Here is a 27,274-nt window from a genome sequence, read left to right as displayed (position 1 = left end):
CCAATCTTAAAACATCCTCGCCCAGAACTCCCCTACATCGTTGAAACTGATGCTTCGAGCATTGCCATGGGGGCAGTTCTATCACAAAAGGACCCAGTAACCAATCAGTTGCATCCCGTGGCATTTTGGTCCCGCAAATTCTTGCCTCCTGAAATCAATTACACTATTACTGATAAGGAACTTCTAGCTATCAAGTCCGCCTTTAAGGCTTGGCGGCATTATCTTCTGGGGGCCCGACACACCGTTACTGTGATTACAGATCACCGAAACCTGCAATATTTGAAAACCACAAAAGCTCAATCCTCTAGGCAACTCCGTTGGGCACTATTCTTTGCCGAGTTTGACTTCATAATTACCTATTGACCTGGTACAAAAAACGGTAAAGCTGATGCCCTTTCTCGGATGGGAGTAGAAGAACATTTGATCAATCCTAAACCTGTACCTATCATTCCCGAACAAAGAATTCTATGTGTAATCGCCACACAATCCATAGAGGAAGTTAAGGATAAGGCCAGGCTACTGGTAACTCCAGCAGACATACAGAATTGGCATCTGCAGGGAAAGGACTTTACGGTGAAGGACAACCTATTATATTTCCAAGAACGGTTATACCTGCCCAGCACAGATTTACAGAAAAAGGTAATCTCTTGTTATCACGATTCTTTAATGGAAGGACATCCCGGTATGACCAAGACCTCGGAAAAGATCAAGCGCTACTTCTGGTGGCCGTCTTGGAAAAAAGATATCAGAGACTTTATAATGTCCTGTGGAGTATGCGCCCAAAACAAGAGTCAAAAGGAAAAACCAGCCGGCCTCTTAGCCCTATTGACATCCCACCTCGCCCTTGGCATACGCTTTCTATGGACTTCATCACCGATCTACCTCCATGCTCCGGATACAATACGATCCTAGTAATCGTGGACCTATTCTCCAAGATGGCGCATTTCATTCCACTCAAAGGCTTACCAACAGCAGCAACTCTGGCCCGAGAATTTCTCGAAAACATCGTCCGACTGCACGGTTTTCGGATCGAGGTAGTCAATTTATTTCTCATTTTTGGCGAAGTTGCTGTCGGTCAGCTCAAATTGATGTGAGACTTTCGACCAGCCACCACCCTCAAACCGACGGACAAACCGAGAGGACCAATCAAACTCTGGAACAGTATTTGCGCTGCATGCTACAACAAACTGAAAAAACTTGGAAAGATATCCTTTCGATAGCCGAATATGCCTACAATAACTCTGTCCACTCGGGAACTGGGAAGACCCCGTTTTTTCTTTTATACGGTAGTCACCCTCGAACCTCGGAGTTGGATCCACTCCAAGATCTTGGAACACCAGCAGTAGACCACCTGCATTCTACAATCACCCAAGCCTTTAAGGAAGCCGTTTCTCACCTTCAAAGGGCTAAAGAACAATACAAGAAAGGAGCAGACCAACATCGGAAGGAAGCCCCCCAATATCAATATCAAGTAGGAGATCAAGTCTGGTTATCCACCAAATATCTACCTCTAAAAGGACCACGCACATTCAACCCAAGATACCTTGGTCCCTATTCCATCACTACCATAGTAAATCCGGTAGCGGTCAAGTTGGACTTGCCCCCTCACATGAAGATACATCCGGTCTTCCACGTCTCTCTATTAAAACCTGTGCAACCTCAAACCCGACTAACTAAATCTCCAAAACCTATTCTAGTTGATGGGGAACTCGAGTTTGAAGTCAAAAGCATCCTGGATTCCAAGATCTCCAAATCTAAACTATTTTACCTGATTGACTGGAAAGGCTACGGTCCCCAAGAAAGATCCTGGGAACCTGCAGAATATGCCCACACCCCTCGTCTAATCAAAAGATTTCATCGAACATTTCCTAACAAGCCCAAACCCCCGGAGAAGCCCGGTTTGGGAGGGGCCTTGAGGGGGGGTGCTGTCATGATCTCTGCTTCCAAAGGATCAGGACTTGCCCGACTCCCTTGGAAGCAGACCCATAACCCCGGTTCCGAGTGCCAGCCAGTCCCAATTGGGACCTTTTGGACCCTGTCCTGGCGCCAGTGGCACCAGGCTCATAAAGATGTCCAGTCCCAGCGTTGGAAGCGCCGGGCTCATAATGCTTGGGTGGACTTACCTGCAGCAGACCATGCTGCTTACTTACCTGCCAGTTGAGCCCCTGATCCTCTTCTGTTTGGGACTACTTTTCCTGTTGGGTGGGGCAGGAGCAACTCCCTAGGTTCAGAACACTGGAACTCTTCTGGAAAGCAGGAACTCTTTTCTTACCTAGGCGAGGCTGTGGAAGGAGACACCTAAGCACTACAGGAGGCTATTTAAACCACACCCGATGGATGAATCTTGCTTTGCGTTATTCTGCATTTCTCTGCAGCAGAACGCTCATCGTGTCTTCTGCTTCTGATCCTGGGCCTAAGGGAACAAAGGCTTACCATCCTGGAATCCAGTCTTCAGCAGCACCTGTAAAGACAAAGAAAGAACAGGTTAGCACTACGGTCTTCAGTGGCAGCGCAGCTCTTACCTGGTCCATCGGCTGTCACACTGCATTCCGGCATCTGAAAGACAAAGGCTTACCTACTCTTCGCATGCTCCGGAGGTCTTCGCACTGCATTCCGGCATCTGAAAGACAAAAGCTTACCAGCTCTTCGCACGCTCCGGAGGCCTTCGGCGCTGCATCCTGCATCTGAAAGACAAAAGAAGGTGCGTTTAAAGACATTGGGCAACTTTATTACTCACGTGCCATTACTCCTTCCCACGCCGAATCCAGTGGGTATTCCAGCACCCTTCAGCTTCTCTAAAGCTCCGAACTTGTACCTGCAAGATAAAAGGGACAGTTAGTGCGCATCGTGAAGCAGGCTACAAGCGCTTACTTACGTGCTTCCAGGCGCTTCTATTCCTCACGCGGGTTCGATCCTCAACTCTCATCAGCCCGCCATCCGCCATCGTCGGAACCCTGCAAAACAAGAGATATCATTACAAAAGACTTTTAAGACATTTGAAGTGCCCAGAATTTACCGTTCGTGCAGTTAACAACGGACAGCAGTCCTCTGAGGTCAAGAGGCCGGCACCCTTATCCAGTGAAGAAACTGGTTACGTCACCCTGCCCCGAGGCAGATGGAGAGCTCGGCGTTCACTTACCTAAGGTGAGGGCGTTAACCTTTGGGGTTCTACAGGAGAAGAGAAAGGGAAGAGGAGAGAGGCACCCAATAACCCCAGTTCATTAATCCCATATTTTCTATCTGCAGACATCTTACTCTTCGAGTCAGACATACAGTGCACAGAGGTCCAGCCCAAAGAGCCAACCGTGTGTTACACATCACCTTTGAAGATACGGCATTCACCCAGTCAAGACCGGCGCCTCTGCGGGAATCAGGTGAGCGTTACAGAACGCAAAGCCAACCGCAAAACTCCCACCCAGGCGCTATGGAAACCTCGGATACCGACCAGCTAGCCCAGTTACTTGGGGAACTAAGAGCAGAAGTGCATGCAGCCCGTCAGGAAACGAATGCTCTAAGAAGGGAACTGATTATTTCCAAGGAGCGAACAGACGATGTCGCTAGACAATAAGTCAACCAATATAATGAATACTGGATAAAAGACAAAAAAAAAGAACATGCAGCAATATAGTGAACCAGCCATCACTAGATGAATTTACAAAAATAATTCACTCTAATCAATTCCATCTAGTTATAGCATAAACAATTCGAACATTTATAAGTTACAGTCTAGTCCAGCTCAGTGAATCCAACTTTACATGACAGACAGATACTAGTCAAACAACAACAAAACGAAAACAAAAAAACACCAAAGAAAATACACACACTTGTGTTCTGCTACACTACCATCAAGAGCATAACATCTCATGACCTTAGGACAATTTAAGGCTAACCATACAGTTCATTAAATGTTGATCAAATATCATTGTATAAACACGAATTGTACTCCTTTATTACATTACTTTCTCATATTGAGAAAGGATAAGCAAATCATTTAGACAAGTATCGAATTGATGTTATTTCCAAGTTTTCCATAACCTTATGAGCCAAAACAAGTGCCCTGACAGTCCAAAGTTCAGTATCAAAATTGATTCCTAATTCATGTTCTCCTAAGAATACTATTAATCTTCCTGGATTGTTTGGAATAGTAACATTACCCGCTAAATCTATTCTATTAAGTTACATCCATCCAGAAGTCCTCGATCCGTGAGCAGTCCCATAGCATATTTGCCCATGTCCCCCTCGTTCCCACATCCCAAATAGCAATCATTGGGCCTCATTACGAGTGTGCCGGTCTGGTAACAACGGTGCCGGTAAGCGTACCGGCACCGTTGTTACCGGACCGGCTCACTCCGAGTCTGCAACCGGCTGCCCTCCCGCCCGCCAGGGCTCACCTGGCTGGCGGGACGGCACCCACTCTCAGACTTACATGGAAGCACTGGCACTGTTGCACACAGTGTGTGTGCTTCCATGCTCCCCATTACCATTGAGTCCTATGGGACTCAAATGGGAATGGAGATTTACCATTGCTGCCGCCTGACTTCCCGGACCGCCAGGGCTGTAATGCCCCAGTAAATCCCGCAAGCCAGGCTCTGGAAAATCTTGCAAGTCCAGCGGCAGTCTGCTGGTTTTACCGGCACGGCTACCGCCAGACTTGCAATGAGGCCCATTGTCTAGAAGACCCAATGAGAGCATATTTTCAGGTGTCCATTACAGCCTACTCTGGGTTTATTGTCATACAAGGCATAAATTACGATCCAATTCTGCCAGAACAGCTAATTTAGTCGATTTCTCCCATTGATCTTCAGACAATTCATAACCCAATTCAACGGACCATTTCTGTCGCAATCGATCCCATTCATCTATTATTTCATATTCAACTGGTGCCTCCATTAAAGCAATCCGTTCAGACAATAAATCACTTAAGACTGAGAAATACTTCTGATCTCCTGCGCCTAAACTAAATCACACAAGGCATTAAAGCGAACCAGACAATCATCTTCTAACAGATCAGTCACCATCAAACTTCACTTAGAAATCCATATTTTACAACGTAACATCTTATTCTGTAATTGGAGAGCTGGATATTTCCACAAGGAGGTGCTCTTACGCAACCACACACATTGATCATTCTCTTTCAACCAGTTAGACAGAATTGTACACATGATCGATATCTTTGGGAGTAATCTATTAGTGTGTGGCAGCCTAGACATAGTGTAAAGACTGGCAAATTTGAAAGGTAGAACTGCTTGAGTTGCATGCATGTCAAGTAGACACAGACAACTGAGGAAAAGTTGGGTCAGAAACTTTTATTTAAAATAAAAAGAAGGGTGGAAAAAGGCCTAACTTGCCCTATGCTAAGTTAGGATTTCCCTACTTAACTAACACTAACAATAGTCTGTGTCAGGAAGTCCAAAGCAGGATAGCTCACTTTGTCAAACAAAGGGGTTCCCTTCCCCAAGCTTGCAAGTCTTTCAATGTTCCAAAACAACACATTCGGTCTAGGTGTGCTTTCTGGACCACAAAGTCCACACATTACAGGTCATGCAACCGACACACCTTACTTGCTTCTTCACAGTGACACTGCCACTGTTTCAGCTTTACAGTGGTATTGCTTGTATCCTCAATATTCTCAATGTTTGGTTCGCCACCATTCACTTGTTATATTTTCAAATGTTCATAAAGCTTTTGCCAATGCTTATTCTTTCAGTATACACAGTTCTTTAGATTCATATGGCACTTGCCTATGCTTGCTTTCTTCAGTTTACACAATTCACAGTTCCTTTTGTATCAGGGATCATCACCAACTGCTTTCTTTCTGTTCGGTACTCAAAATACAAGGTTTCATCTCATTTCATTCTAGTCACTTTAAATCCATCATCATCAAATTCCCAGTTAACTCTTCTGCTGGGAATTTGCACCCTGCTCACGGCCGTTTTCACAAGTTCCAAACTTCACTTTTCCTTGGCCCTCTCTTGACCTTTTCAGTTTCGTATTCACAATTCAATATTCACAAACAAACCCTTTCATTCAGTTTTCTCAGCCTTTTCCTTCTCATACTGTCAGAAGTCGTAAATTCAAAACTGGAACAGCATTCACACTGCCCAATTCGCCTGCGCTCTGCCCTGCCGAAACCACGTGGTTCTCTCCACTGCATTGCGGAGTCATTCAGGCTCCTTTGACCCACCTGGTATGCTGTCTCCGGGTGCTGCACTCCACATCGGCTCCCGCCTCAGCGCCTCAGTCACAGGATCTCCACCACCTCTGTTGTATGGATACTGGATTCCCTCTGACTCCAGGAAGACTGCAGAGCATCTCTGCTCTCAGAGACCTTCTGATGGCTCCCATCACAATCCGCTTCCGCTGCAAAGACTTCTGCCTTCTCCTGCAAGCGTTCCACTGATAATCTCTCTGGCGATCTCCCATGCAATCTCCTCAGCATCACCTGAGCAGGACATTTATACCGCCTCCTGTTCATCTACTCAGTATCGGTCTTAGTACTCGGCATCCCTCTTCCTCGTTCCGGTACCAGAGTGCTGTTTGTGTATGTTTGTATTAATAAAGCGAGGATCCCCGCTTTGAACCTCCACAGGGCTGGAGGCCGCCTTCGTCCCCCGCCGGGGATTCAGGTATGTTTTTTTTTGTGGCCGCTCCAAGATAAATCCCCTAGTTCTCGCGCACGTTTTGAAACCATCTCCTTGACAGGAAATAACAAAAATGCAATAATAAGTGATGAGGTCTCTCGCCAACTAGGGGTTTTGGGTCTACGAACCTATGCGCTCTTTCAATATCTGTAAAGTGTCTGGGATACAAATTCAACATTCTTGACAGATTATTTTGTATAAACTCAGTTGGATTTCCCTGCTCGGCATTTTCTGGAATTCCACATTTCTCCTTGAATGATTCTCCAGTTGAGATAACGTGAGGTTGAGTTTCTGATTCTGAAGCTGGAGGTCTCTGATTTTATACGATATCCGATTGTATACGATATCTTCACAATTCTCTCATCTAAGGTGTGCGTCTGTGTTTCCAAGGTGTCAATTTTAAGAGCCATCTCCTGACACTTTTGTTTCAGAAGCAAACCGCTTTCATTTGATCTCAGCAATATAAGCAGTCATTTTCGGAAGCATCTCCAAAATCTTGACATCCCTTTCCTCTTTAAGTGAATTTGTTGTGCTTTTTTCTGTCTCTTAGTAATTGTGAAGTCTCCGGAATCAGTGCTTCAGCCATAGTAGATGAATCAGTCACAGGTGGAGAGCGAGCTCAAGCCTCAAGCTGTCATCCCTGAAGCTGACAGTTCTAGAATCCTCAAGACTGGTTTCTAGGACACACTCTGCCAGAGTGTACTTGTTTGTTACTATGTGCAAGCCCACCACCCTCTTTCAGCAACCAGAGGTGGACTTGCCTAATGCCTTCCTCATTTGTCACAAGCTCTTCAGAACGTCTAATGCAAGATGGCTGGCTATGTGGCCTGCATAGACTCTGACATCTAAAAGTGAAGGAGCCAGTCTTCCCCCAGCAATAGCAGAAAGAAGCATCTTTACGAGAATCTTCCAACCTGCTGAATGGTCAGCATTGTCGGACCACTGTAGTGAATACTTTTGGATTTGCATATAAAGTCGCAGTTTGAAATCAGGAATACATTTCTTACTGCAAACTCATGAAATTAAAATTGTGCTTTTCTGGTTGTCTAGACCACCTGTCGAACTGTAACACTGATAAAACCAGGACAACAAACTGCTTCTACATTGCACTGCATGTTAAGAAATACTGCAAAGCTATCTCCTGCATTGCAGACAACTATGAAATTCTGCAAAGACGGCTCATTACAAGCTGGGCAGTGCTGGTAAATTATTACCCATATACCGCCACATTACCACACCACCCAACTATAACTTTGGCAGAAAGTTGGAGGATTCCCCTCCAACTATGAGCTGGAGGTAAATCCAGCAGCTTTCCGACACATTTTGGTGGAATTACTACAGAAGAATTACTGTCGCTGTAATTCTGCAAACAATGCCCCATTGAGTCGGAAGGACTAAATAAAATGGGGATATAGACCTCCAACACCACTTGTAATCTTGCGATAATACCACCGGACCAATTGGCAGTAACAGTAATACAGTTTGGCAGTATCTGGGCAGATTTACCACCCAGATACCACCGAACTCGTAATGAGGACCAAGAAGGCTAACCTGAAGTTATTTTTGTTATAAAGAATCTTAGCTTTTCTTCTACAATCTTCATATCTGGCTATTGTATCTGTAGGTTCCTGTGAAAGTTGTACTTGAAGTTTACCTCATATCTCTGCACTGAATCTAATATTACTCCTGCATTTAATTGTGTTGTCTTTGAGTGACAGTATATATATTTTAAAGCTTTTACCTGCAATATAGATAAAACCCTATGAATGGTCTTAGTGAAGTAGGACTCCTCACATGTTATTTTGAATGGGACTCTTGGAAAAGAGTTAAAGAGAAAGTGTTCGATAAGTATTATGATATAATGCTATTTTATGCATGTTTCTTTTGTTTTTGTAGCCACTGCAAGAACGGACCCCATCAATAACAACTGTTGTACCCTTGTCCGGTGTCCCAGGTCAGTCCTTGGTAATTCAATAGTAACAAAATGGCATTAAGGACAACAAATGCAAACAATAACAATTATTCAAAAATCACGCAGTGGAAAGAAATGTATGATTAGACCATTTTCTACAGTTGAGGAATGTGTGGCAATGGAGTAAATATAGCCTCACAGCTCTGCATTTGCCCTTACTATGGATTTTGCTAACATGTGAAATGTATGTGCATTTTTGACAGTTAAAACACAAGCATGTTTCCGTTTTCTTCTTTTGTTTACAAGAACATATGAAGTATGGTTAGATATGTATGCATATCCTTATACCGTTTCCTGCACATTTATGGTTGACATATTGCTTTTTGCTTGTTTCTGATAGGTTCATTGGTATCAATCAAAGGTCAATTCTATACAGAGGCATATGGTGCCTTCAACCCTTACAATCGAAATCTGAGGATTAAGAGGTATTGTTACTTTCATCTACTATAATTACTCAAATACTTATACTGCTTTAGTCCAAAATAGTGAGACCGGTCTTTCAATGAAGATATTCTGTTAACATTCATGCTGAACAAACTGTGCTGAATTCCCAAGTGAAAATGTTTAGAAAAAATACTGTTCCCATATGGTTTGATCATGTTAGGTAGTTCTATTAATTTATTGTAATTATTTATTTATTGTAATTATTTGATGACAGTTTAACTATATCATTCTTTAAAGAAACAGTACAATAACAACATTTAAAAATAAAAAATTAAGAAGACAATCCAATCATAATCAGAATACCTAAGGAAGAGTGTTATAAGTTCTGTTTTACTGGTAATGTCTCTCATTCCTGACTGTCTTTTCGCAAATTCAGAAGTGGTGTGCCGCCAATGATCTCTGCCTTAGTGCCAGTAAGACTGAGATCCTCCTTATCGGAACACCAGCTCCCTCCTTTCCTCTCACGCTCTGGCCGCCCACCCTGGGCCCTCTTCCTGCTCTTACCTGTGAGGCTAAGAACCTCAAGGTCATCTTCGACTCCACACTCTCCTTCTCTCCTCACATCTCTGACGTCTCTAAGAAGTCAAACTACCAGCTGTACCTCCTCAGAGGTATTCTTGCCTTCCTCACTTTCCACCAGAATCTCACTGTCTCCAGAGCTCTGGTCCTTTCTAGGCTGGACTACTGCCTCTACTCTCCACCATCTACAACTCATCCAGAACAGGACTGTGAGACTTGTCCTTGGCCTCAAGCACAGGGATAGTATCTCTCCAGCTCTGAAATCTCTTCACTGGCTCTCAGTGGCAGCATGGATCAAGTTCAAGAGCCTCTGCATTGTCCACAAGGCTTTCTGGGACCTAGGACCTCAATACCCCCAACTCTCTCTTCCTAAATATCTGCCTTCTCAAGCTCTCCGCTCCTCCACCTCAAACTCTTTGAGGGTCAGTCGCTTTTCCAAGCAAAGAGGTGGGGGCAGATCTCTTTCTTCGACTGGGGCCTCCCTCTGGAACAGCCTCCCTTCCTCTCTGAAACTTGAGCAGAACTATCTCCAGTTCTGGAATCAACTCAAGACCTTTCTCTTTGCTTCTGCCTTCTCTCTTCCTCTCCCTTGGCGATCACCTGCTTGATCCATGCACTGGTCACCTTGTCACCCTCTGAATTTAGGCTCAGGTCTATGCCTTCCCAGCTGCAATCCCGCACTGCCTCTTGGCTCCCCTGCACTTGTGGTCTTTATCAGTAACAATACAGTTTCCTCTCTTGTATTTATTCGCCACCTGCTGGCTGCACTTATGAGTACCCGCGCCTGCCACCCGTTGGCTGCACTCCTGTTTTTCTCTTTTGTCCCACTCTTCTCCATCCTCCCTCCACCCTCAGCACTTCTCCCCTCTCCCTTCCCTGCTCTTGCGCGATCTGAATGACACAAGGCCTAGTAAGATCGTCATTTTGTCCTTCCTTTGTTTCCCACTCCTTGTCTTGTCATGCCTAGAAACACCTGTGTACAAGTGGGTTATAAATGCCATATCATATCACAGGAACTCAACGTATAGTCTAAGATGTAGTTGCAAAAAGACCAAAAACAACATGTTGTACTGGAGCAGAAAACGTATGAGCTATACTGACAAGTAGAGAAGAGCAGAGAAAAGCTTCTTAGGTGGATGATATAAGGGCGAAATGAAAACCAAAAAGGTGCTAAAAAAGAAAAATGTATATGAAAAGAAACAGAAATGGAAAATGGAAATTAAATATTATATTACAGTTCGTGTAGATTCTTCAAATAGGGGAAGAGAAAAGAGGCCAACAGAATTTTGGATAGAGAATAGACTGGAAAGATGTCAAGGTAGGACAACAAAATAGGGTAAAGAACATAATCTTAAATGGGAAAGAACAAGAATTTGAAAAAATAAAAAGATCAAAAATGTATGCAAGTGTTACTCAAATGCTAAATAACTGCAAGCAGTTCATATGAGTAACAGTGGACCCTTTAAAGTGAAATCTAGATTACGAAGGGTAGAGGATATGTGAGGAGAAGCTGACGGCTTCTGAGGGTATGAGGGTAGTATAACTTGAAGGGAGCGCCTGAGGCGGAAATAGACAAACGTGTCGAGGGCAGTGGAGGCTCCGCAGGTTTTAGCCTGTTGGTGGGTGAGGAAGCTCCCTTCGGGAAAAAGGTCGCCGATGGCTTTTAAGTTCAGCTTGTCAACCTAGTTTAGATAAACTTTCTCTGTGGTCAGGGGAATTCCCGGAATACATTTTATCGGCAGGAGAGGGGAGAACCTGGTCTGAATGTCGCATTTTTGTGTAATTTTTTTCCAGATTGCGATGGTAGAGAGACCCGTATTTAGAGTGTTGTGTGAGGTGTGGGTTTGACCAAAGATTGCTGCTCTCAGCAGGTAAGGGGATGTGACAACTCGCTCTAGCTGTACATGGGGCCGGACAAAGTGCGTGGCGTACCAGTGGCCTAAGAATTGGGCCTGTGCCGCCCAGTAATAGCGTTCTAGGTCGGGGAGTGCCATGTTGCCCTTATTCACTAGTTGGATCAGTAACTTATAGGCTATTCTGGCTGGTTTGCCCGCCCATAGCAGTTCTAGGACTAGGCTCCAAAGGTGTTGGAGGTGTTTCTAGGGTACCAGTAGGGGAAGGTTTACGAAGATATAAAGGAGTTTGGGTAGTATCACCATTTTGACTAGAGACACTCGTCCCCAGAGGGTGAGTGGCAATGACTTCCATCTATCAATTTTCCCTTGAAGTGTCTCGGTTACTTTGCCATAATTATCTTGAAAGAGAGTTTGGTGGTCCCTGGCCATTTGGATGCCTAGGTATCGGACGTTTGTGTGCTCCCATTTGAGGCCATAGTCGTCTGGGAACTCTTGGGTCTGTAGGGTTAGCGGCAATATAATTTACTTGTTGTGGTTGATTTTTAGGCCGGAGAAGTTGCTGAATTTAATGATATCATGTATTACCGGGTTCAGGTTCACTGCTGGGTCGCGAATATAGAGGGCGATGTCATCCGCATACAGGGAAATTATTAATTTGTGAGGGCCAAAGGATAGGCCTCTGTGTACGTGTCTGACTCGGAGGTCCGAGGCGAGGGGCTCCATTACTAGCGCAAATAGTAAGGCAGATAGGGGGCACCCCTGCTAGTTCCCTGCTGTAGGTCAATTGCCATTGATCTGGTTTTCCCCAGGATTATGTGTGACCGGGGTTGGTTGTACAGGAGGGCAATCAGCTTGAGGTATTGTTTGCCAAGACCCATTCGCTGGAGCACCTCAAAGAGAAAGGGCCTTTCGATGGAGTTGAACGCCTTTTCGGCGTCCAGGAGGACCGCTATTGCTTGGTGTGAGGGGTCTAGTGCTTCCATGACTCCGAACATGCGTCTGATACCAAATGTTGTGTTGCGTCCTGGGACAAACCCTGCCTGGTCGGCGAGCACCAGCGTGGGCATAAGGGGGATTAATCTGGAGGCCAGGATCTTGGCTAGTATCTTGTTATCGAGATTGATCAAAGAGATTGGTCTGTAGGAACCGCATTCTTCTGGGGGCTTGTTGGCTTTATGCAGTAGGATCACGTTCGCCTCACGGAGGGTCGGGGGTAGTGATGCAGTCTTGAGTGCTTCCTCGAAGACCTGTATCAGTAGGCGGGCGAGGATGGGTGCGAATGCTTTATAGAACTTGCCGGTTAGCCCGTCGGGGCCGGGCGCTTTAGTGTTTGGTAGTTCTTTAATAGCCTGGAGGATTTCCTCTGGTGTGATGGGTTGATTTAGAGGTTCCCTTAGCGTGGCATCTACCCAGTGTAATTCTATTTCGTTCAGATAGCGCACTAGTTCCTCTTGGGTGGTGGTATAATTGGCCCTGTACAAGTTTTGATAGAAGGTGCGGAAGGTTTCCGCTATTTCCTTGTCGGTGTGCACTAGGGTGGCTTGGGGATTTCGGATCTGCTCTATTTGTGTAGGTCTCCGGTCTGCCGCTATTACGCTCAAGAGGAGGGATACCCAGTTTATGCCCCTCTCCATATTGGCGGATGCGGTGGCCTTGTGATAGGAATTTCAGTTCACGATCTTCTGTCGCTCTGAACTTGTTTAGCTACTTCTTTAATGCTGCCAGCACGTGCGGCTCGGGTGATGTGGTGTGTAATCGTTCAAGCTCTTTCAGGCGGGCTTCGCTTGAGGCCAGTTCACGTCTGATGAGTTTTAAAATTCCTTCTGCTTTTGTTAAGCAGATCCCCCTAAAGTAACATTTCAGGGATTCCCATAGGGTTCCAGCTGATGACACAGAGCCCTGGTTGAGTTCGAGGAAGGTGGCTATCTCTGTGCGGAGTTCATCTGCGAACACCTGATCCTGTAATGCCCCCGGTTTGAATCTCCATGGCCGTCTCCCTTCTGAAGGATCTGGTGGGGTGCACTCTACTGTGACTGCTGAGTGGTCAGACATTGATCTAGGCAGTATTTGGCACTGGTGCCATTGGACTTGAATGTGTGCGGAGACCAATATGTAGTCCAGGCGGGAACTGGTTTTATGGACCCAGGAGTGGAACGAATAGTCTTGAGTCCCCCTGTGCTGGCGTCTCCAAATGTCCACCAAATTGTATGCTTTACAAATTTCGAGAACTTGGAGGGCTGCTTTAGAGACAGTTGTAGACGATGGGTGAGACCTATCCTTCTGTGGGTCTAGTGCGGTATTCATATCGCCTGCCCAGATAATTGTTGCAGTCTTCGCTTCCCCCAGTTTTGTCATTACCCAGTCAAAGTTGTTGTGCCCATCTGTGTTTGGCCCATAGGAGTTTACGATGATGAATTCCGTGTTTTAAATGGTCCCCCGTACCAGGAGCGACCTTCCCTCCTCGTCATTTCTAACAGATATTAGTTTGAATTTTCGGGATCTATTTATCAGGATTGCCACTCCTCTGGCATATGAGGAATATGAAGCAAAGTATCTATGGCAGCCCCAATCCCGGGCCCATCGATTCTCTGTTCCGGGTAGGAGATGGGTTTCCTGAATTAGCGCAATATCCACTTTGTGCCTCCGGAGATACTGTGTCATCTTTCTCGTTTTGGTCGGGTTATTGCCCCCTCTGATATTCCAAGTAGCTAACTTGAATGTTGTTGGTGGGTAGGCAGTTTGGCTGACCTTGAGGCAGAGAAGCGGTTGGTTGAGTTGGGCCACATTACAGCTGCGTTGTGCCTACGTTCCTGTTTTCCTAGGCAAGGGCTAGTGTCGGTGCATCCGCCGGGCAATTCCGGGTGCAGGTGAAGGGGGTCGGATTCCTGGTGAACACACTTCCATAATATTAAACAATTTCCCTCCCAGCCACGGGCAACCCCCAACTCGCCCGTCAATTTTCCCCTCCCAATTACTCAAAACATAAACGTAGCTGCGCTTGGGGCGCTAGGGAATTTCTAAGGTCAGGCGCACCCTGAAGTCCATCATGATTGTGGAGGCCAGGGGCTCTTTTGCGTCGCACATAGCGGCCTGATGCTGGGCATGTTTGGGTGTCACAGCGGGTCTCTGTCCACTCGGTCTCTCCTGGGGGGTCTCGGAATGCCGACGTTCTGTTTACACCTCAGCTTATCCAGAAAAGCATTTGCCTCCTCGGGCGTGTTAAAAAATTGGGATTTGCCGTTTTGTTGGATTCGTAACTTGGCAGGGTATAGCATGGAGTACAGCATTTTGTTGTCCTGTAGTCGGCGTTTCACCCCGGTGAACATCCTGCACAGCGCCTGGACCGACGGGGAGAAGTTGGGAAAGAATTGGACGTCATCTCCGTCGTGTTGCAGGTTCCCCTTCTCCCTTGCAAGGCCCGCTATCGTGTCCCGGTGTTTGAAATTAAGTAGTTTGGCAATTATCGGGCGGGGGGCTGCCCCGGGGATGGGATGGCTGGTCGGAAACCTGTAGGCTCGCTCCACTACAAACATGTTGGACAACGCGGGGCTTCCGAATAACTCTTTGCATAGGGTTTCCACAAAGTCTTCCATTTTTCTTGTGGTTTGTTGCTCTCTCACCCCTAGGATCCTAATGTTGTTCCGGCGGGAACGTCCTTTGAGGTCCTCATTTTTAGCAATGACAGCTTTCATTTGGGTTTCAAGTGCTTGGTGGCCGTGGAGGCCGCATTATCTTCGATGACGGATATTCGTTGCTCGGCGGTGTCAAGCCTGTCGCCATGTTTGTCCAAGCGATGTTGTAGCTGGTCAACTTTTGTGGACAGGGTATCAAGCTTACTGTCTATTTTGCCGATGCCAGCTTTTAGTTCGAGTAAGATCTCTCTGATGTCTGTGGCTTGTGCGGTTGAGCGGGGTCGTCGTCGTGTGGCATGGACTCTTCCGGGCTTTCTAGTCGTTCGTTTGTTTTAGGGGTTTTGACAATGGCTCCTGTCTCGAACGTCAGCTTCCTCTGTGATTTATCGGATTTTCCCATTGCAGCGGCTTTGCTGTTCTCGGACCGAGTGTGGCTCACTGCCTGTAAGTCTCCTCCCTCAACCGTTTCCCCACTATCGCGTGGGTGGCAGCGGATAGGGTCTGTGAGTTCTGCAGTGGTTATTATGGCGTGCGGGGAGTCCCCGGGGGGGTCAACTGTAGATGGATACCTCTTGTTGGACAGCGGAGCACTCCCCCAGGCTGAGTTGTCCTGTGGTTAGGGGGGTCCGCTGTAGGCCGCCATCTTGGTCACGCTCTAGCGCCCTTTCCCATAGGATTATAAATATGTGTAGGGTACAGCATAAAGAGGACTGAGAGCAAATGGACAAGGTAGGAGAAGACATATGAGCGGGCATGGAAGATGGATATACATGTTCAGGTTTGAAGGCTTTTTTGTGGTAGCTCAACTCCAAAACCGATGAAGGTGAAACAGGGGCTCATTATAAGTGTTCCTGTCTTGAATTAAAGTGCCAGTAATAATGTTTACTGGGACGTTGGGGTGGCCAAAATTACCTCAAGCCAAGAGCCAAAATGCCGGTATTAGCGGTACTGATAATACAGGCAAAACCCCCCATGGAGTCCTCTGGGACTCCATGGAATGGGGATTTATTGTTTCTACCAGCACTTGGAATCTGTCTGAAACACCGTCAGACCGAGTGCTGGTAACGGTAATTCCGTTTGGTGGTATCCAACCAGATTTACTGATGGGATACCACAAAACTCATGAGGCCCAAAGAAACAGATCAGTCGAGGAAGACAATAATGATTTGGTTTTGATACCAGACTTGAGACAGAAATATTTAAAAATGCATGTGTGTAAGCCAGCAAGGGACTGAAACAGAGCAACATTTGGTGGAGATTGATGGCTACACCATCACCTCCTAATTTGATGGATAGTGGAGCTTGGGCACACAGCTTAATAGGCTTGTAATTGAAAACACATGTTCACATCAGTTCAAATAAGTCAGCATTCGCTTTATCAACCTAAACTGTGGCAAGCTGGTCAGACAAATTTAAAAATATTTCACATTAAGGGCCTAATTCATGGGACGTTTAGCACGGTGCAAAGTGACTTTGCACTGCCAAAAACACATTGAACCGGGACTAATTCACAGAGCGATGCAAAGTGTATTTTTGCGGATCAAATTCCCTTTGCACTGCAAAAGTACTCTTTGCACTCGGCTAAACGGGCCTAATTCACACAAAAAGCACTATATCTGCACTACAACGTGACTTTGTTCCACAAAAATACACTTTGCACAGCTCTGTGAATTAGGCCTGGTTCAACGTGTTTTTTGGCAGTGCAAAGTCTTTAAAAATACCTACTAAAGTTAATGAAAAGAGTAAAAACACAAATGAAGACATTAAAATAACTAAATAGATCATACTTCTTCAGGTAACCATACATACTCTGCTGCACTACTTAGCACCCCCTTTTTATTTTTCCCTATTTGCAGGATTGAAGCAATATTTTTCAAAAAGGGGGAAACTCATCCTGTACACATCACCACTGGTTGTACCATCTACAACCCTCCTCGCCTCTTCTGCACCAGATAGCCTATGACCTGGATGTTTATTACGTTGTTGAACACTACTTTTAAATATTCAAGCCAGTGTGTCTTTTTGAAAAAAAGAAAATCAATCTAAATTTGCTTTCTTAAAATAGTTATGTGAATTCATTGTTTTATCTCTTTGTCAGCATTCATCAATTGTATGGACCTGTCTTTGTGATACACCATTAGGGTTACCATAATATAAATACTATCTGGGCAATGGGCATCACAGTGGGTAATGAGTGGTACTTGTTAGAATTTCCATTAAGTCTAGTAAAAACAGTAAGGCACAAGGAAAAAATAGTTCATTGTTTTCGATGCACCATTAGGCGGTTGGGTTTTGCAGTCTTCTTCAACAATCATGCATGTACATAGTAATCATGGATGTCAGTTGATGGGTTCCCATGGGCATTTGTCATGTGAGGGTTATGCAACAAGATGAGCCTGTTGATTGGTTGGGCTTGGTTTCAGTGCCATCTGGGTAGTTTGTAAGGAGGAAAGGGGAATGGCAATAAATGCCTTGCTTTATTGAGTGGTATGGGAGATTTCTTGGTCACGTCAGATGCGGGAGAAATTGTGCACAGTGGTTGAGAATGCAGTGTTTGGTGTGTAGTGCAGAAAGGCTGCTGTTAATTGATGTTGGAGTAATGAGTTGTGGGGACTGCCCTGTGCTTCTTAGTGCTTAGAGACTCCATGAATGTAATTTGACTGGGTGGTAGATGCACGCTGAGAAGAAAGTGATGAAAAAAAGAAGTATTTCAGGAAGGGCATTCAGTAGTTGTAATTCAATGTATTGGGCAAGGGGGTTTCCGAGTGTGTAGTGATATAACTCAGTCTCCACATTTGAAAATACAGCAGTAGCTCGAATATTAAGCACCACTGGAAGCCCAATGGTGTCATATAATCAAACATGCTGGATAACCAAATGCTTCCAACCCTTCAGCTCTGTTTAACTGCACTCTCCCACCTGTAACATTGGTTATCTGGTATATTAGTGTCTTACTAGTGCATTTATTTCTGCATCATAATCACATTTATACTGTAAGAATATCAGTGTGATAACGTAGCAAGGATGCAGGGTTTTGATTATCAGAAAAACATGTCCTTTTCCAGATCCAAATGCATACAATGATATGAATGTAATCATTTACTAGACACATAGTTTAAAGGGTCAAATAGAAATGCTGTGCTCACTACTCATTATGAATATCCTCATGATAGTTGAGTGGTAATGATAAAGAATCTTCCATTGTGCCCTTTAACAATATGTGGGCAATATTCGAGAAATATAAGAGAAATTATGAATGATGTTGTTTTTGGGATCAATGCACACTGTGTTTGGAAAAATACAACTCTCTCTATAATATTCTTTGTAATGGGATTCCATTTGTAGACAATATAATGAATCTTGAACATTGCAACATGATAAGTTAAAGGCTAAATGTATCTTAGTTACCGTACATTGAACAAGATTACTATTGTCATTGTGTTCACTAATGTAACTAGAACTATACTCATTCCTTTGCTTTTTATATTAAGAGTTTACGTCGGAGGAAGTCCCTGTGAACTTCTGAAGCCCAATTCCGATGAACCGTAAGTAAAGCTGTTACGTATATTTAAAAAAAAAAATCTATTTTCCTGACATGGTATTTCAGAAAGGGTAACAGAAACACCACACTTTACTTCTTTCTTCATTTCTTTCTGAGTTATTGAGTTGCCTCTAATATGTATATATAATTACCAAAGGATGTCTGTGCATGACATCCTAACACTGAGACTCAACCCGGCTCTTCTAAAATGTTTGTGAGCCTCCCAAATGCAGCATGGTTCTCTGCATTGGGAAGAGGAAACCCAATGGTCACGATTGAGTGACAAATGTCGTAGCTAATTTCTTCTCCGACCTGATCCTTAGGCTATCCACATGAGTATACATGCTTCATTTATACAAACACTTTGATGTTAGGTTGAGTGGTGTGAAACATGAACTGAGCAGCAACCCAGTATGCATGTATGCACTTATTGATTCAAGCATTCAACCCTTTCATCACAGACATATTTGTCAAACGTTAATGTTTGCTTTCATTTTTATGTGCTCATACTCATTGCTCATGAGGGTATTTTACAAGAGCACAATAGGAGTGTATCAGACTTTCCATCTTGAAACAGTAACCTTCTATCAGAAAATAATCAATATGGTTAGCCTAGATTTTGATAATGGGCTTTGCTGAGTAAGACAAGTTATTATGGCTGCAATGTGTGCTGGAAGTGATTGTAATGAGGCAGATGAATGTGTAGGTAATACCCACGCCCCTAATCAGATGAGTATGCAAGTACCACTTCCTATCACACCCCTTGCCAGTATTGTCCAAGTGAGAAACGATACCATCTGAGACAGACCTACCGCCCCAAGAGTCTAGGGGTGAAAGACAAAACTAAGTTCATGAAGATATAATTCTGAATACAATAGATGGTGTGACCAGTACAGTGATAGGTAGGTGTTATTATATATATTGTGAGGAGCCAGGAATGCAACACGGACACAGATGATTCATGGTTGTTGTCATAAACTTATATTTAAATTAAAAAGGGTTGGAAGGTGCCTTACTGTCCCTACTCTAGGAGGTATTTTCCCTACCTCAACCAAAACTAAGGGTCTGTCCAATGTCAAGATGTCCAAAGCAAACGGTCCTGTGTCCCAAATCCTATCCTCACCCTCACATTCTAAAAATAACTCTAAGGTGCTAAGGTAATGTCTCTGGTCTTGAAAGGTGCACACATTTTCAAGTTCGAAAGAAATGTATATATATACATATATATATATACATATATATATATATGTACTCCCACACAAACGGTTCCAAATGGATAAGGTTCACAGTCCCAGGGGACGGCTCCCTTCCCCAGGTTTCTCTTTAAGAGACTTCAAGACTCCTACGTGTACAATTTCTCCTTGGAGTTCTTTGTTCAACACACAAAATAAAAGACCTTGTAGTCAACACAACTTGGATACGACTCTCTACTTCGTAACACCCCTGGTGTACTCCCCTGCCAGGTTATTTTCTACTTCAAGTTAACTTTTGCTCACAGTCTTGCTTTTATTCCTTTGCCATGACGTCTTTATGTGTCTTTCACACTTGCAAACTTTAATTTGGCCTGGTATATTCCGCTGCCAGGGCTTTTAATGTGATTTCCTTTACACACTTGCAACATGGTTTTGCCGGGTGTACGTACTCTCCTGCCAGGGCTTTCATGCAATTCACGTTACATACTTGTAAACTTAATTCTGCCTGGTGTATTCTCCTGCCAGGGCATTCATGTGACTCACATTACACACCTGCAAACTTGAATTTGTTACATTCACCTCCAGTAGTTCTCTTTAGGTAACAATGAATCTCAAATTTCCTTTAATTCATTTCACTGTCCTTTAATGTTCTTTGGTAGCATTGCCGAAACACCCTGGTGTCCCAACCTCCATCTTTAGGACTCACCGGCTTTCTTTGGTGCTCTTTAGTTTACTCGTGGTAAACGGGAAGCAGCAGTTTGTGTCCCGCCTCCACCTCACAGGCTCTTTGACTTCACCCACCAGCTTCCACGTCCTTTGCGGCACCCGCTTGGTTGCTGAATTCTTCTCAGTGTGTGAGCAGAATAGGTGCTGCTCTTCGGCTCCCGTCGCCGCCAACCATATTTGCTTTCTTCTTCTGGTGCGGTGCCACCGTGGCAAACACTCTCCTGCAGCCTTCGTCTGTCTGCCTTCCCCTGCAGCCGGTTGGCTCCACTGACTTCTTTTTAGCGCTTTGGTAGTCCCTTGAAAGTCCCAGCACCTGGCAGACGCTCATAACCACTAAAGCGCGTTCTGCACTTCTCAGCTTAATGGATCCTCATTGCTCCATTCAGCATCCTTGTTTCAGTATTCTCATATGCATGAACATGTTGGGCATTTCTTGGTTTTTATTTCCCATGATACTGGAAGAGGCTATCAGTAGGTTTTGTGTGTGGGAGGGAACTCTTACAATAAGCCAACAAAGCTTGAGATATGAGGGAAACATCCCTAAAAGGGAAAGGGGGTATGTGTCTTTACCTGAGGATACCATGTTATGACGTTGAGGGTCGCCTCCCCCAATGTGGTCCTCCCTCATATAGCCACCCCCCAGTGTCAGGATAAGGTAGAGGCTGCCGTATCCTGGCCACGTGGGGAGAGGTTACCTTAGGGAAAAGTGTGATGACACCATCAGTATCATCACAATACATATAGAGATAGAAAATAACTAGATGGCTCCACACATACACACAAATTTAACAAAGCAGACACCAGTAAATATAGACATGAAGAGCACATAGCCATGAAAAATATTCGCACATCTACATGAAGTACATATGCACGCAGCTATGAAGAGGATTTGCACATAGGCATAAAGAACATACACACCTATAGGTGCAGCCTCTAAAATCATTAACATGTAATAGATGCAGGGCACAACATGGCAGAGAATGAACCAAGATGCATCCATTTTCCTAAACGCAGAGGCCCCAGCAGGTCTCAGAATTAGCAAGGCCTAAGAACCCAAGATGATAAACTGTATTCTAGAAACTTGTGTAGAGTTCAGACAGTATCTCACAGCTAGCGCCAAGGACAGAAACCAGGAAGGGAGTAATGGATGAATGAAACGCAGGCATTAGATGACAGTTACCAGGACAAGAAGCAGTAGACCTCCCAGTTAATCAATTTTAATAAGAGCACAAATAACCATTGATGTCCAGGTGCATGAGATCAGCAAGTCAAAAGACTTTATAGAAAGTAAATTAATGGTGTCCTCAATGGCCATAAAGTACACAAAAGGCACATTAGAAGTAACTAAAACCTTAATAAATAGAAGGAAATCCACTCTCAAACATGGTACCCTAGCACATGATCCAGATACAGAAACACTGGCTATTCATTATGAGCCAAACACAGATAGGACACATGCAGAACTGCCTCAGCATGAACAAGGACACCAGACGGTACACAAGGCCAAGTTCAAAGGATAGGGAAGGCTTCATTGTCTTGGGATGATTAGGAGTATTCTTTAATTGAAAGTATGGCAGACCATGGAAGTCTCTTACTTGTGTCTCCCTCATATCTTGACGCCTTTCAGAGTTCCAAGGTTGGTAAGCTAGATGCCAACCAATAACAAATCCCCTTGCCACTCTGCCTATGATAGATAATGTTGACCAAATAATTGTCTTTATAATGATGTATTAGAAATAGTATCTGTAGTAGAATGGGTCCAGGCGGAGCTATCAGATAAGTAGCCACCAGTGGAGTACTAAACCCTATTGAATCTATATGTTGTTTAAGATACTGACCAACCCCCATTCCCCGTAGGTTTTTTACATGGATAGTGTAATGTGACATCATTATTGATGTCATTTTGCCACAAAGTGTGCTTGCAAATGCTAAATATGTGAGAGCTATGAGATAACATATTTGGATTCTGTCCTGACTTGGATTTGTTGTTTGAATAAAGCTGGGTTTTGATGTGCACCTGAGTTCTCTATCATTGAGTATTATTTTGACTAATTGTGTGTCCCTGGGCACACTTTAACATGGTCATTTGAAATGAACACTGTAGAGTTTCAAAAGGAGCCTCTTTGCAATTGTAGTAGCAGTAATAATAGTAGTCATTTGTATAATGCCTTTATACCATATTATTTGAATGCTAGAATGCGTGTGTGCATTTGGCCAAGAAAAGGAAGTAGGAGGGCTGACCGGTCTCCGTAACGTTACCCATGAAGTCAGGCACATGATTGGGTGCTGAGTGGAGAGGAATATGTGTGATAGCAAGAAAGATTTGTTAAATGTCCATCTAGGCCGAATTTGTCGTAGGTCGTCGCTGCATTCTGGTGGAAGTTGCTGTGCGCTGTGTTTAAGCCTAGCGGCGTGTTATGTTTCAAGGTAGACCTGAATTTTGTTGTAGGTCGTCTCTGTATTCTAATGCATGCATGTGGGTTGCCATGTCTGCGGCCTAACTTCACTAACGAGGTGCATGCAAATGTACCTTGAGGCACGAATGGACTCTTGTCTTGGAAGTAGCTCTTCTTCAGTGTGAAACATGGCTAGACTTCACAATTCTTTAAGTGCAAAACAAGGCTCACCTTCCCAATTCCTCCAAGTGTGAAACATGGCTAGCCTTTACAATTCTTTAGCTGTCAGTCTGAGTGCAACACATTGCCTGGCCCCAAAATACATCCAAGTGGAACACATTTCTGCCTCCGGAATACATGCCCATACACATTGGCTACCCCAACAAACCACCTAGGTGAAACACATTGGCTACCCCAAAAAAACATACAAATAAACATACATTTTTATTAGCATGATTTGCCGAGAATACACATAATTATGTATCTCAAAATGTCAGTACTCTTTGGGAAAATTGTGCTCAGATGTAAACACATTATTAAAAAGAATTTTAATTACATTTTTTTAAGTCCAGCCTTAGTTCTAAAGCATATGAGTACTGTGCAGGGTGTGGATAGCCAGTGTTTGAGCTGACATATTTTAACAATTTTTTTTAACTCCATTATTGGTTCCAACATAAGCACCAAAAAGTGGAATGCCAAACATGCATTCACATTATTACACCGAATCATATTTCGTTTTTTCTCCCCCCCTACCCTCCCTCCCATGCAAGCCTACCCCACACTTCTACCTGCCTCTTCCTCTTCTATTGGCGTCACCTCACTTTCTGCACCTGAAGGGTTGTCCTCCTTAGAGCTTCCCCGACCAGACCCAAACAGAGTTGCAACTAAGTGTTTCCAGGCTACCAGCGTGTCTGCTTCTTCCTCCCCACCTCTGTTTGCGGCCTCTTGCCACACCGTTGTTTTGGCATTCGCCCATTTCTGGAGATCATGCCACCAAGCTTCTGCTCTCGTCCTTCTATTTGCTTTCCAGCTCAGTGATATTCTACCTTTAGCAAGTATGTATGCTAAGTCTTTAAACTTGCTCACGTGTTTGAGTTTACACGGCCTTGGAAATCCCCATAACATACCCGTCCACAGGGAGTCTATGCTGGCATATTTTAACTACGTTAACAGTAGCACTGTAGTGTGATTTGACAACTGTGTGTCAGTATGTGAGTCTATAAGGATTAGTCCTTGGTGAGGTATTGCTGAAAAAGCCATGTTTTGAGAGCTTTAAAGAATTGGATAATGGGTGGTGCATTCTTATCTGGTACAGGGGTTGAGTCCCAGAGGGTGGGTGCCGAACAAGAGAAGGATTATTTGTGGGTCTTCTCTTTGCAGGAGAGATGAGATTCAAAATGGTTAGTCAGTTTTCTGCATGAAGGGCATGGGCCACCAGATATATAGAGGTTGGCAGACTTAGCTACTGTGCTACTTGTGAATGCTTTGTAGTTGATAAGTGCAGTCTTGAACAGTATCCTGGCCTGGAAAGAAAGCCAGTGTAGTTTACTAAGGATGGAGGTTGATTCAGTCAGATTACTGAGCACACGTAATGAGGCACCCTGGGCCAGGATGGACTGCTTTTTGGGGAGCCAGGTGAGCAGCTGTAACCCTCATCAGAAGGACGTTTCTCCCATTGATGTGCAGAACCACTATGATCCGGAAGTCCTGCAGCAGAGTGAAGTGTTTTATTTTGTGAATGGTGGAGATTTGGAGCCCAGCTGTTTGGGCCATCTTGGCTATGTGTTTCTGGAAAGGCAGTCTGCTGTCAATGATGAAACCTAAAGATGTTGCTGAAGCTGAGAGTTGCGGGTAAAATCCTTCTATCCACATATCATTGAGCCATTGTTGGACAAGTTGTTCGTTAGCGGGTGTCCAATGCAGGCACATTTGTTTTTGGAGGGATTACGCTTGAGGAAGGCAGTTGACATCCAGGACTGAATGACAGCTATGAAATTGCAGAAACAACTTATGTCCTGCAGGATTTTTACTCTCATGTATACCTGGATATTCGTGGATGGCTATATCAGGATCTTTGAAGAGGGTGCAAAAAAATGCTCTGGTAGAGAGTGGTCCAGACACATCAGGTAAGGGTTTTAATATTTCTTTATTGAATGAAGCTCGTAAGAACAAGTCGTGGGTAAAGAGACCAAAGGTACCCGTGCTCTTGATTTCCCCTTTGCCCTGCTGGCTCCAACTGTCCCTGGATCTCTTGCTCCCTCAGTTTAGATTGCAGCACTCTTACCACAAGAGAATGTTCTTCAAAGCTCCTTAGGGATGATTCTCTCTCTTGGATTGGCCATTGAATCAGCATATATAACACACTTGCCCCTTATACACCTAGACCAACCAACTCACTTGGCCACCATGTTCACGGTTTGCTTCCCCTTTACCACCCTACCTTTGTTCCACATTTTCCCATTGTCTGTGACAACAGCTTCATCCACCACTTTCCCCACCCTCTCCGATCCCTAAATCCTGCTTTCTCCCTTCGGGTCTAACCCTGTTTTTTTCACTCGAACCACCTCCACTCCTTGGAAAATCCCTCCTGCATATTCTTTAACCTATGAAACCTTGTCTTCATCTTCCCCCCTTTATCCTGCACTCTTCCTCTCAAACTCTGTCCATCCCACTCTACAAAGCGTGTACGTCCCAACCCCGGCGGACAGACCGCTATGTGTGGCTTCCTTCTCCACAGTAATTCAAAAGGAATCAACCCCATGATTGCATGGGGTGCCACCCTGTAGGCACACACCCTTTGCGCCAATGCTTACGCCAGACTTTTACCTGTCCCACTGGTCATACTCACAGCTTATATCAGGGTGCGGATGAACCTCTCAACCGCACAATTGATATTGTGAAGACATCATGAAGTTAGACACAGACAACAGATTCAAATGTATACTCAAAATGTTATTTAACTTAAAGGTTTTAAAGGTTAGGATGGATTAAGGTCTACCATGCCCTATTCTAAGGTGGGATTTACCTACCTAGATAAAACTAATGATAGTCTGATAGTTAGAGGCAAGACAACGGAGCACAACACAGATTAAAATGCTGATCCCGCGATTAGAAACCCCTCACTTATAATAATAATAATTTGGCATTTATATAGCGCTATGAACCCTCAGGTATCTGAGCGCTGCTTATTATTACCCACGGTGTGTGGTGCTCATTTATCGACCTCGGAAGGATGAAAGGCTGAGTTTGGCCCCGCCGGGATTCAAACCTGGGTTAGCAGGCTCTGCATGTATGTCAAAGCGAGCGCTCTACTCGCTGTGCCACTTGACCAGCATATTAAGCATATTATAAATGAACAATAAAATAAAATAAATAAATAAAAAGTCTCTGTCAGTGTCCATAGCCCATACTTGCTCTCACAGCTAGCTGCATACATGTTGGTCTCAAAATAATAGTGTACAAAATAAAGTTCAGAGCTTCTTCAGAGCTTCTTCCAGCTCTTGGCTTAGGATCAGCTTCCACTTCCCCAAGTTCAAAATAGTTCTCAAAATGTGGGGATACCCTTCCCAAATATGGGGCTATCCTTCCCTTTGTGCTTCCAAAATAACACAGTTTCTTGGAACACCTCCTAAATCAGGGTTTCCGTCCCCCAAGAGTTCAAACTTCCAGACCTTCTTACTTCCAAAATAGCACAGTTCCTTGGGACACATCCCACGTCTGGGTTTCCTTCCTTCAAGAGTCAACACTTTCAGTTTTCACAATTGACACAATCCCCTGGGACACTTCCCAGTTCATGACTTCTTTTCTCAGATGTTCAGAGCTCCCAGCTCTCAAAATCAACACAGTTCTGTTTTCTAGCTTCAGTCTTTCAGACAAAGATGTAGCAACACATACACTTGACTTCACATATGCTTTCATTGCTTTTCCAAATAGGGCACTTGGTCTAGGTGCAGTTGTCAGACCACACGGTTTACCCATTACAGGTCACACAACCTATACCCTTTCTGATTCCTTCAACACTTAGCCACTGGTTCCATCTGATAGGGATGCTTAGTTTATTCCTCAGTGTCACATTCTCCAAACACTGTTCCGTGGCTGCTTTAGCCACCATGCACTTTATTATTGTTGTTTGTATTTCGCTGGTTCTTTGTCAATCCAGCTCTGACTCTTGCCAATTCAAGTCTCTTTCACATTCTCCAGACACTGTCTTGTGCCTGCTTTAACTACCATACCCTTTTTTTATTCTTGTGTGTATTTATCTGACTCTTGCCAACACAAGTCTCTCTCAATTTACAATGCCCAGTCCCCTTTAGACTTTGGCCCACTATTTAGTTTTCCATCTTCGTACTTCGTT

At 44.4% G+C, this 27,274-nt stretch overlaps 1 long non-coding RNA gene across 1 annotated transcript in view; it reads left to right on the top strand.

Annotated features, from left to right (window-relative positions):
* Positions 1-8,542: 8,542 nt before the first annotated feature.
* LOC138498206 (uncharacterized) overlaps positions 8,543-27,274 on the top strand; it is a 36,975-nt gene continuing 18,243 nt past the window's right edge. The window contains exons 1-3 of the long non-coding RNA XR_011278716.1: positions 8,543-8,595; positions 8,954-9,038; positions 18,556-18,609. This is a non-coding gene — a long non-coding RNA (uncharacterized lncRNA). The remainder of the gene's footprint in view (positions 8,596-8,953; positions 9,039-18,555; positions 18,610-27,274) is intronic.

Source organism: Ambystoma mexicanum, chromosome 5q, assembly GCF_040938575.1.
Source record: "Ambystoma mexicanum isolate Mex_15411 chromosome 5q, UKY_AmexF1_1, whole genome shotgun sequence".
In the NCBI taxonomy this organism is placed as follows: domain Eukaryota; kingdom Metazoa; phylum Chordata; class Amphibia; order Caudata; family Ambystomatidae; genus Ambystoma; species Ambystoma mexicanum.
Note: the sequence above shows the minus strand (reverse complement) of the source record. Positions and strands in the feature narration are given on the sequence as shown.